An 11,915-nucleotide genomic window follows, 5' to 3' on the forward strand; every position below is an offset into this window, starting at 1 on the left:
GAATCAGAGCCTTTTATGTAATCATATTGAATACAATAGCTAGTTCAAAATAAAAGTTCAACTATAAACAAGTCACCATGCGTCGTAATGAATAAGCATAGCTCCAAATGGATCCAGTTAAATATACAAGTAAATAACATTCATTGCGCCCCAGACGTGTTTCAGAAATAAATTGTGTTTATTACAATAGCGCTCTAACCGCTAGAAATTTAAATAAACGAAACATTGCAGATCAACTTAATGGACATGCACAAATATTGCCATATCGTCTAGAGATTCACTTTGATCAAGGGAGTAAGTTACGTTATGTAATGGAGGTTAAGATTAGTACAAATCGTTAACATAAATAGAAACAGATTAAAGATGTGGATATCATTCCCAGTTTGATAAGCTGTCTAATGTTAAAAAAAACTCATTAGAAGTCTTAACTCTCAACAAAATTCACATATGTGATAATCTCCATATATGTCGAGAAAATTGATTGAATATTCAAGAAATTGTGAAATCAGAATGAATTTACAGAGTTTCAGTGTCGCAATACAGATTATTATTTTTTTAATTATCGTCACTAAGACTATGAGGAAAGAAAAGTAAGTCTATTTGATAGTGAGACAACAATTGATTACCATTTATAACACTCGCCTCAATATTTATTTATGAATAAAGCGAGATGTGTTTATACAGCAGCATAAAACATCTCAGCGAAATAATAGAAATTTAGGGTTCAACATACTGTCTTCAATTGTTGACAGGTCTCCATATGGTATATCAAGCTCTAAATCTCATCGAGTGTACAGAAGTAATGAATTGATAAAACAGAGTTATCAAAGATCTGCCATAAAACCAAATGACACAAACCATAAACATTTAAAATAACACAAACATTAATGAGAGGGGTTCTGGTTTTTCTATTTGAACCCCTTCTTTAAGCTCGATCACTTTAACATTAAAGGTACATATATAGACTAATAAATTAATACAGAAGTTTTGTATTGCATCATTTATCGATATATTTACAGAATTTTTACAAAAAAGTCAATCTAAATTTAAATCTTGCCTCAAAGTATATTAATAAGCGCATTGATGTTATCTCCAAAAAGTTCAATACAAACAAACAGTAAGCACTTTCATTATTTTCTATTTTCGTTCTATGCGATGTCTCCTGAAAGACGGTATGCTTATGTTTACCTTTCTAAAGCACCACTATATCACTGACCTTTGATTTAACTGATATTGGTTGTGTTTACAGTGTTTCCTGGTGTACGCATGTAAGAGTCAAATCTATGTACAGCCTCAAATCTGTGTCCAGCCTAAGAGATGTGTCCCGTGACATCGTTATACTCATTTTTTAGTCTCCAATATGTGTCCTTTCCTCAGATCTGTGTCCCGTAACGTCATGGCACTCTTGGTTCATTCACATGTGCGTCCATTTTAAAAAGTAGACTTTCAGTAATGTGATGTGACGCATGACAGGCACATATAGAATGTGTCGGTTTTAAAATACTCTACCCTATCCTAATTTGAGAACATTGTGTAATAGCAAAACATAATAACAAACTGTAAAAATCAGCCTGATAGGGCTTACATGATTCATATTCAACTAACAAATAAACAAAAAAACTACAAAAGACACAAATCTTCCTTATCGTTTGTTTGGCCTTCAAGACTTCTTACTTGTTTGACAATCCCAGCTCCCCCAAGTGTTTAATACAAATGTGTCTATATTGAGAGAGCAGAGAATAAAATTGTGTTAACATTCTTACTGTTTTCACTATTAAACTTAAGCTTTGATTTAAAAACAATTAAAACAAATCATAATACCTGAAAGATAAGAATTATAAGTGTTTTTAACCCTTTTCTGGACATGGTAAGCCCTTTGTAGAGAAGTGAAAATGGGGTTCTGAATTTCCATAGCCCTGACCCTTACTCTCAGACGAACTTTGGTCAAAAAACTTTTGAAGTATATCCCTATTTTTACTTCCCCTCGTTTTTTAGTTCTCGCTCCTTGACTTCCACTCTAAGACTCTCATTCCCAATTTCCGTATCCATGTCGAACCCTTCTAAAAACAATTTTCTAGTCGATCCCTATTTTAACCCCTTCTCTTCCTTTGTTTCTATCCCATAGCTCCTAATTCGCTCCTCTCACTTTCAGTTTCCCTTTTCCCTGTACTCATAGTATTCGAATATTAGAGTCGTATTGGTGTCTTTGGCAATAAATATCTTTCCTCGATAATTGTAATAATTCTGAAGTCAACACATATGACAGATTGCAAACCTGAAACAAATATAGAATAGGACACAGATCGGAAGAAAGGACAAATGTAAATAAATATTTACTATCGTCTTAGGAAAAAATTTCAGTCATCAGCTTCATGGAACACACATATTGATAATATTTATAAAAAAGCATGCTCTCGTTTATCTGTGCTTCGACAAGTAAACTATTAATTAGATAGGAATTCACTTATACGTATTTACTATGTATACTTTAATTAGACCTATAATAGAGTATGGTGATGTTGTTTGGGGCAATTGCTCCCAGCACGAGTCCGAGCTTCTTGAAATATTGAGATAGAAGCTGTTAGAATTCTTACTGGACTACTGCGTAATTCCTCAAGACAAACACTGTATATTGAATTAGAATTAGGACGAAATAAACATACGCTCATACTGTTTATTAAATAATAAATGGGATGATACCTGCATGCTTATACGAGTTAGTCAAGTCATATTTTCCCAGACAAACCCCTTATACTTTGAGGAATGAAAATAATACTTTTCACCCTCCCCCCTCCACACACACACACACACACACATTTGCTAGAACAAGCAGCTCTTACTTTGATAGTTTCATTTCTTCCACTATAAGACTTTGGAATAGTTTTCCTCTAAGTATACAAAAATCCATAAGTTTATGTATAGTTAGAAGTAGACTGGACAAGTTTTATAGGATTGGTGATATATTTAAACCTTTTTCACTATGAGGTAAGGAAAAATAATATTTAGTCATTGTCAACTCAAAAATAATGATAGAAACCTAAAATCTCATTTGTTTAATCATTTCTTATCAAAAAACACTATTTGTGCAAACTGTATTTACCCTATTGAGGATAACCAGCATTTCTTTTTTTATTTGCCCTAAGTACAATGATGTAAGACAGATCTTACTTGATTCCATTCACTCAATTGTTGATAATGTTGACATAAATATTGACTTATTACTTTTTAGAAACAGATTATTTTCGTATGATATGAATATTGGTATTTTTAAATCTGTTTAGAAATATATCAGTGACGCTCACTGTTTTGTTTGAAATTTTCTGAATTTTTATTTTATTTAATGTTTACTTTTTTGTTTTATTTCTTTCCTTTTTTTCAACATGAATTCACTTATTCCACTTAGTAAACTTAGTGTCTCTTCTCAACCTTATATACATATATTTTTAATGACTTAAAACGGATATTTACATGTCTCAAATTACTTGAATAAATGATTATTAATTGCCTACATACTTAAATATACTATACATTTAATAATGAACACTGTAAAAATATACTTGCTTGTGTGTCCTCATAAGTAGCATGCATTTCCCACTATATTATATTATTTTAAAAACAGTTGTTAATATTTGATTTATACCGTGTACACGTAATATGGAGAGAGCTTTTTTCAAGCTGTGCCTATTGCTCAATCCTTTTTAAGTCTTAATGAATAAATTATGTTTAAAATAAAAAGGACACATGTTTGATGCCGGATATATATTTGATGCTTACATACATATATAATAGCTTGCTGTTCGGCACTCATACTACATCTTCTTATTTATATATAGTTATATTGCCTGCTCTCATTTTACTGTTTCTTGTGATTCAGTAGCTTTGTTTCTCGTCAATAATAAACACACACACTAACAATATATAACCCTAAAAAAAAATAACAAAAATACCGAACTCCGAGGAAAATTCAAAACGGAAAATTCATAATTAAATGGCAAAATCAAAAGCTCAAAAAGCTCAAAACACATCAAAAACGAACGAATAACAACTGTTTTATTCCTGACTTGGTACAGGCATTCTCTTATGTAGAAAATGGTGGAGTAAACCTGGATTTATAGCTAGCTAAACCTCTCACTTGTTTGACAGTCGCATAAAATTGTTAACAGAAAGAACATCATCAATAAATCTGAATGTGAAATTAAATGATCTGCCTTCTTTGATCCTCTTGTTTTTGACAAGTGTGTGAAGGAACTCCGACTCACATTAAAATAAGAAGAGATCGGGCAAGGAGAGGTGCACAGTTCGTTCCCAAAGGAATGCCGGCAATTTGTTGAAAAATTCTACCTCCAAATTCAACAAATATGTTGCTAATAAGAAACTCCAGCATACTGATCACTTGTTCATCTGTATAGCATGTTTTACCTTTTGTAAAATATGCCGTATGGTATCCCAAAGTAATAAATTTATAGCGTACTAGTATGCTACCATTTTTATGTGGAAAAGCATTGTGGAATATTTTCTTTAGACGATTTTCAATTTCACATTGGGAATGGTACCGGTGGTACAGGATTGAAAAATCAAAAGTTTTGATAAAACTAATTTCAGAGAAAGATCGAGATTTAAAATTATCCAGAAGTTCTTTAGAGCTTTTTAGAATCTACATATTGTAAAACCACTCTGCGAGTTAATAGTTTCACAGTATTTCTGAAGTCCCTCTTTCAATGCGGACATAATTTTTGTCAATCTAATGGACAATTCCTTCGTCGAACATGCAGATGAGCCGGCAATGTACCGTTGCTTGTACGGAATTTTGTGAAGCTTAGGTATCCAATACAAACAAGGTTAGTCCTCCGATTTGCTGTTCAGTTTAATGTTCATTGAAGCCATGAAGAACTTATGATTCGTCAAATCTCATTCTTATCAAATGATATGTTTTTGTATGTGGAATTACCTCAGAGCTTATTTATTCCTTATTCTTTTAAAAGACACACGAAGTAGTACGATTTACATACAAAGACAATATTATTTGAAGCTTTGTCCGCAGGAAGAACAACATTTAATTAAATGCATACATTATTTAATCGAAACGCGCATCTGGTACAGAAAAACTGGAACTGTTAAATTTTATTGTATGGTTCTGATGGTTGTGATATAAAAATAATTTGAATTTACAGGGAATACATTAATTATATTGGTAAACAGAAAGAAGGAGTTTAAGATAAACAGTTTGATATACTCAAAAATATATATATACAATTAATACTGAGGAAACCTAAATGCATATTGATGTTGCAAAAAAGTTTCTTGTTGGTTTGTAAGCTAGAAACATGTCAAGAACGAGTAAAGGACCTACCAATATTAAAAGTAAATGTTAATTTATATTATAGTCAATCAAGTAATACTGTGTCAAACATATAATCGCCGTAATGTGGCCTTTTTCTGTTAATTTTACTCAAGATCATATGAAAATATTAAGAAGAAAGTTAAATAAAGTGTCAAAAATGAAAGATGCGCATTACAGCTATTTAAATTGATTTTGAAATTCTAACAATATTCCATCAAAAGTAAAGCACAATTATAAAGCACCGTCAAGACATAAAACGTCAATTGATTCTAAAATATCTATTTTCTAAAAATGACTAAATTCTCATATTCAGCTGTTTCTCTGTCGGGTCTCTGTTGTCCATTGTGTTCACTTATTCCTAAAAATATCATAAAATGGATTAAAGGAATCACAATCATGAGTCATAATTGGAACTGGAAAAGGCTAACTAGATGATTAATTATTGAAATAAATTTGAATTATGGACAAGAAAACTAAGTTATATGTTCAGGTAAAAACTCTCGAACATCATTGGTAAACCAAGTGTAATCGTAGGGTGAGAACTTCCAATGAGCTACGTTACTCTTCCTCTGCATAAATCACACATTTTCCATTCAAAACCTACATTCAATATAAAGTAACAAGGCCACGAAATAATAAAGCCAGGTATGTATAGATTATCGGGTTTTCTTCATAATGATATTGTTCAATATTTTTGGCGAGTGAGCGCATCGGAAGAAATACTATTTTTTTGGATTTTTTTAGTCATACATTGAATTTTCGAAAAGTCGCCTTGGCAACAAATCGTTAAATAATCTTAAGTAGCACAAAGACATAAAACCTTATAAAATGCGTCTAATCAGTTATACCACTTGTTTATGAAATGCCTCTACCAAGTCAAAAATATGACAGTATTTTGCAATTCATGTCGTTGGTTGATATTGTCCAGCGTTTGATTTTATCAGGTTTTATGGACTTTATGAATTTATTGAGGAGTTCCGTATTTTTGTTAACACTTTTTGGAATACGTTTTGTTATAAGGCTATATTATATGAGTATCTGTACCTTTGATCTGGATGTTGTCATATGAAGAGATTTGTCCTACTGTTTCTTTGTCTACCTTTACAACTTCTTTTACAACAACTGGTTCATACTCGTTCATACTGTAATAATAAGTTTTCGAGTATCTATACATCATTGACTTTGAAATATTTGACTTGTGGCGTTCCTGTTGTATGTAAATCCAGAAGAGCACTTCGGACGCCCAAGTTTTATGTCAATGTCATTGTTTTATAAATAGATTTACCAGATTTGAACGTCGGTAAACTACTGTCGCCTTAATTTTGTCAATCCGGAATAAACAACGGTGTACTGGAAGGTATCGGAAGGCGGTATGTGTCAACCATTATTTCGGTAAAAGTCACCCCCTCAAAAACTTAATTCAATTGCACAGTAAATGTATATAGTCTCTTTTAATTCATTCAAATTTACCTCAACAGTTGTGTTATAGTGATTTGTTTTGGCCAAATAATTAATTCCTCAAATGCACCTGAATTGAAAACTTTTATTTGCTTATCTAATTGATTATATTTGTGTTGTTTTCTTCATTTGCCTTTGCTTTAATGATAGTTGTAAATTAAGAAAAACAACACACTCTATATCTAACTTTGAATTACCTTCGATTGTTTTCCGATTCCTCAGGTTTCATTACTGTAAACGATTGCAAAGGAATAAATATGAATCTATAAAGCACATTAGGTACTTATATACAGCAATTTATCAATGTCTTTTATGTCTTAAATATATGTTTCAACAGAGTTTTATTCCCGTATTATTTTAACTGAACTCACATTTTCTTTAAACATCTGTAGCAGAGTAATAATTCAAAAATAAACACAATTGTCATATCAATCAATGAAAATAACAATCTATTAAGCTGATGCTTCCAACGCGCTTTTCTTAATTTAATCTTCACTAGGAATTATGTAATGCACCCGTTATAAGGAAATTCTTGATATCTCAAGTTCTTAATAAGTTTCAATACAATAATGTATATTTCCATTTCAAGCAATATCATGTCTGTTGTTACATCTGGTTTTAAAAGGGGACAACTTGGATATGTGTTACTTGGAAAATAAAATCCTTACATTTTAAATAAAGTAGATAATATATTAAATTATAGTTGGTTTTTTTTTAATTTCGTGTACGTGTCTTTTCTCAATAAGAAAACTATGTGATAATAATTATACTACTATAGCTTTGCTAATAATGATAATATTCCTACATGTAATATTTTCCTGGTTTCAATAAAAATTCACCTTTACCAAGACAGGTTCAAGCCATTTTTTTTTTATTACCAAATGATCAGTAAAAACGGACATTACCGCTTTAATAACAGTAACGTTTAGTACAGTTGTTATTCCCTATAAAATTTAATTAATAAATATACATACCATTTTCATAATTTTTATTATTAATGGTCTTCACGCCACTATATGAATGGATTAAAAGAGTGGAAATACATTATTAATTTTTGTAAAAAAACGAACTCAATCTATTTCGAAGCGTTGGATATATTTGCTATTCACTGATTTTTACATTATTGTTTTTTGCAAAAAGCATTGCATTTTAAAACAATGTTAAAAACGAAACACAAGGGTATCGCTTGTACTAAAAAAATCTAGGCATGCATCATACACCATGTTTATCCATATTGATTAATGTTACAATAGAACATAGGACTCGGTCGGTACATTACAAGCCTGCTTGTTCAATAGCTTAATTGGTAGTTTTTAGTTTAAATTATCTTGGGTACAGAATTTTTTTGGAAAGGGAGAGATTTGTCCATCACTTGCAACTCCCTAAGGCAGAGTTGACTTGGCTAATCTTTTCATGTATATGATGATTGTATAGCTCTTTGTTTTTTATCAAGCACATATATGAATATGTCCTGCGTGTCCTTGGCTTTCATACTTTCGGGTTTGAGCATTCCAAGTGAAGATAAAATCTGAAATAAAGTATTTCGTACGCAACAGATTCATAATGCGTTATTTTCATTCTGCAATACTTGTACCGATTATGATTGATTTCATTTACTAGCTGCTGAATAAAACTGAAATATCTCTATATTCATCGGTTCAAAATTATTCCTGTTCTCTTTTAATCATACGTGTACTATGTTCCGTTTTTTTTATGTATCCTATGTTTAGTAAACACCGTTCTGAAAAAGTTACGGTCGACACGAATGCACCAATCTGCTGAACAATGCTTAAGGCTTCAAACCATGTAGATCTTTTCGATCTGTAACACACCATTATACACTGTAGACCGCAGAAATTCAACTGAATATCCGTGAGCAAAAAGAAAAAAAGTCGGAAATTCTATCCAAGGGCAGATGGTTTTTTCAATGCCTTGCAAAAATAAAGTTTATATCAATTTATTGTCAGAAGTACAAAAATGTATAATTAATTGTATGAAAGACTGAGTTTTTTTCAAGCTAAAGGTTGTGCAAAATTGTCATGTTGTAAAGATTATTCATAGACAAACGAATTTTGTGTGAATTGAAAGAAAACCAAACGCTAACATTTTGAAATAAAATATGCGCTTTCAGAAAATTATGATCATGGAAGAACTTGTTTTCTTGTTACCAAACAATAAAGATAAGTTTTATATGCATTCCCTTGGGAACTTGCATTATCTTTGCTATCTATACCATTATAAGCCTCAATTGGAGGATATACATTTAATCAAACGAAAAATATTCTGTATTGATAAAAGCAATCGTTATATTGAGATAAAACACAAGAAAAGTCTTACAAATGAATTGTAGTCCCCCTCTAAAAATAAACACACCTGTTGGTGACCTTCTGCTGTTGTCTGTTCTATGGTCGGGTTGTTGTCTCTTTGGCACATTCTCCATTTCCATTCTCAATTTTATTTACAGTTCATATCAAGATGCAGACGAATTTTTTTTGTTTTTGTTTTTTTTTTTTTGCTACTTTACAATCATGGATTGCGGATATTTGATCTACCTTGATGCCAAAATGATAGAAATAATTACACGCCAGATATGAGTAACACTATACTCCAACCAATGAGAACCTGGGAAACAGATGAGATTTTTTGTCATATTCTAATTCAGTTCTTACCTAGTCCCTACCTGTGTTGACTGGTACTTCTGAGACGCTGGTTTCGTTTCTGAAGATATATTTTCAAGAAAATCATAACAAGAGATTTGCAGGTTGTGCGAAACTTATGAATTTTGCTATGTCCCTGCTCAATTTGTGGCTCAATTTCATTTTAATTGCAAAGACAAAGTTTAGGCAGCCAACATTTTCACAAGATGATAAAAATATAGTAAATGTTCAAGGTAAATTTTTTTACTCGAGCTTGTGAATTCTTTATCTATTCTACGAGAATTGTTTATTTGCCAATATTCATGCAAACATCGTTTTATTGTATAGCAAATTTTGTGAATATGTCAATGATAACACCACTAAAAAGAAGCTTTACTTGCACTTTTGCAATTTTATATATCATTACACGCTTTCTTTTTGGTAAATTCTGTATGAAATATGTTGTTTCTATGCAATTAAATAGGATAAATGTCATACCTTTTTGATAAAACTTTATCTATCTTTAAAAAAGCCCGAATAATTTCATCCTTACCCTTCCAGAGCACTTGAGTTCACCTCCGGTTTTTGGATGGGGTTGTTTTGTTCATTCTTTTGTTTCTATGTTATGTTTCTTTATTGTTGTTTGTCGTTCGTATTTTTGTTTTTTGCCATGGTTATGGTCTGTTTTTATCATATTTATGACTTTTGAATGTACCCTTGGTATCTTCCCTAGCTTGTGTTCATCAGTACCATATCGGTAGTACATTATACATATTTATTACGTTACGTTCTTAGTAATATTTAATAAAAATAGTGTTCAGGTTCATAAATACATAAAAGTTGACTTATTACTTAGTTTACAAACAAGAATTAATCGTTTAATGAATATTTTGAAACAGTGAAATTAACTATGAACAGCACAAAAATCAAGCGTCAATATTATACGACTGACTGTTTTTGCATAACAAGTGTCAAATCTGCAATTTGATAATTGTACATTGAATGTACCTTTTTGTGTATATGGCTTTTTGTGTCTTGTTTTCATGACAATTACAAAAATAACTCCCATTACGATGAATGCAAGCGATATACCTGTCCCGAGACCAACTGCCACACTATTGTATGACTTTTCTTTGATTTCAACTACAATAAACGTAAATAAGACACATATATGTATATTCTCAACGCATAACTTCGCTTTTACTAAGATATCAACAAACACAGAAAACGTGACTGTGACAGTATGTAAGGTTTTACACTATGCGGAATAATATGAAGTCAGCAAATCCTTGCTATTAGGCTCATTCTAAGTTTGACCACTAATAGATATTTTATTGTCAAGAAGCTTATTTATAAATAATTTACTAATGAATAAATTTTTAAATCAACATCAAAATTCTGGGAAGGCATCATTAGCTTCAAACGGAAGCAATGACTGTATGAAGGAAAAAAGTGCTATATCAAAATATGATGAACAAATGCAGAATAAAAAGTTTTAAAGATAACACATGACATGAAGAAACAAAATCAGAGACGAATTAAAATATTTTTCTTTTGCATACTATCTTTTGATTTATAATGATTATTTTGATTTAACACTCTCAACGCCACGTCCAGAAAATGTGTTCGCACATTTATTTTTTAAGGAATCACATTGATTTAGAGAAATGCAGGAATATTGTTTTTTTTTATATGCACAATGCATTGATAAAATTCTCTGAATATTTGTGTCCACCGTCGATTCATAATCGTACTATTCACGTTTACCTTTTGTAAATGTTTATTGTATTACTGTACATGTTTTGCCTTTTGTCGTCTGAGCACTTTATAGCATCAATTGGAAATACAACTTCAAAATACTGATGGATTCAGTCGAAGATTATGCCAGGCAATGGCTAAACGCGAGAAAGAAGACGCAGATACTCTTTCCGAATGGATTAAGGCTGTGAGGTCGTTGATACAAATCCGAATTAAGAAACTAAATGGGCAATAAATACCCACGCTACATAAATTTTTAAAGACCCAAATGTTGCAAAACACTTTACCTACCTCCATGACAAATATGTTGTTGTCCCCGCAGATAAAGCCCCAAACAACATCGTTTTTGTGAGTAAATATCATTACATAAACTGCTTGATAAATGAATTAGGTATTGACAATTCACTTGGAAACTCAACATATACCCTCACGACACTTACCAAAGAGGAAATCCTGGATAATCATAGGTCTGTTCTATGTTCCTTTGGAATTTCAACCAAAGATGAAGAACTGGATCTTCCATCACTGTATTGGATACCTAAACTACATAAGTGTCCTTACAAACAACGGTATATTGATGGGTCTTCCAAGTGCTCCACAAAACCTCTTTCTAAATTATTAACATCTCTTTTATCAGCAATCAAAGCCGGGCTCCAAAGTTATTGTGAAACTGCCTATTCTAGAGGTGGCGTGAATCAGATGTGGATATTAAAAAATTCCAA

General features: G+C 31.5%; 1 long non-coding RNA gene across 1 annotated transcript; it reads right to left on the reverse strand.

Moving 5' to 3' along the window:
* Positions 1–5,365: 5,365 nt before the first annotated feature.
* LOC127719542 (uncharacterized) lies at positions 5,366–7,182 on the reverse strand. The gene is made up of 3 exons (XR_007990354.1): positions 6,997–7,182; positions 6,386–6,483; positions 5,366–5,699 (listed from the first exon to the last, which is right to left on the reverse strand). It is a non-coding gene; the product is annotated as an uncharacterized LOC127719542 (long non-coding RNA).
* Positions 7,183–11,915: the final 4,733 nt, after the last annotated feature.

The sequence above is a fragment of the Mytilus californianus genome, unplaced genomic scaffold, assembly GCF_021869535.1.
Source record: "Mytilus californianus isolate M0D057914Y unplaced genomic scaffold, xbMytCali1.0.p SCAF_11, whole genome shotgun sequence".
Taxonomy (NCBI): domain Eukaryota; kingdom Metazoa; phylum Mollusca; class Bivalvia; order Mytilida; family Mytilidae; genus Mytilus; species Mytilus californianus.